Below are 522 nucleotides of genomic sequence, written 5' to 3'. Positions count from 1 at the left end.
GGGCATGTGCCGGGTGGGGGAGGAGGAAGGAGGGAGAGGAGGAGGAGGTCCCAGGTGGGGGAGGAGGAGGAGGTACTGACCACCCCCCACCCCGCGAGGCCATTACCTTTTCCCTGAGAACATGGGTCCGAGAATCCCCAGTAGGGGGCGTGCAGGAGGCAGCTGATTAATGCTTCTACCTCTATCTAAAAACCAATAAAATCTCTTTTTAAAGAGCCAGGGGGTTTTGAGGGGCTCAGGAGCCCCACCTCCTCCGGTCCTATCACAGCGGGGCCTGGGGAGCAGGCGCACGCTTGCTGCTCAGGCTCAGTGCGCTCGCGTCTAAGGAAATCTCCCTGGAAGGAGGCCCAGAGGCGCAGCTTTTAAGACTTGGCGGCGCCCTTCTGAGTGCGGGGCTCAACTGTGAGCAGCTCAGTGACCGGCTCAGGAAGGAGGGGTGGCCTGGCGGGCAGGGGAGGAGGGCCTCCTCCAGGACTACATTTTAGGGAGTGGCATGGGGTGGGGTGGGGAGGAGGCCTAGGG

At 62.3% G+C, this 522-nt stretch overlaps 1 protein-coding gene across 1 annotated transcript in view; it reads right to left on the bottom strand.

Annotated features, from left to right (window-relative positions):
* TK1 (thymidine kinase 1, soluble) overlaps positions 1–522 on the bottom strand; it is a gene marked incomplete at its 3' end in the record, with an annotated part of 25,657 nt that overhangs the window by 6,462 nt on the left and 18,673 nt on the right. The window lies entirely within an intron of this gene.

Source organism: Myotis brandtii, unplaced genomic scaffold (assembly GCF_000412655.1).
Source record: "Myotis brandtii unplaced genomic scaffold, ASM41265v1 scaffold825, whole genome shotgun sequence".
In the NCBI taxonomy this organism is placed as follows: domain Eukaryota; kingdom Metazoa; phylum Chordata; class Mammalia; order Chiroptera; family Vespertilionidae; genus Myotis; species Myotis brandtii.
Note: the sequence above shows the minus strand (reverse complement) of the source record. Positions and strands in the feature narration are given on the sequence as shown.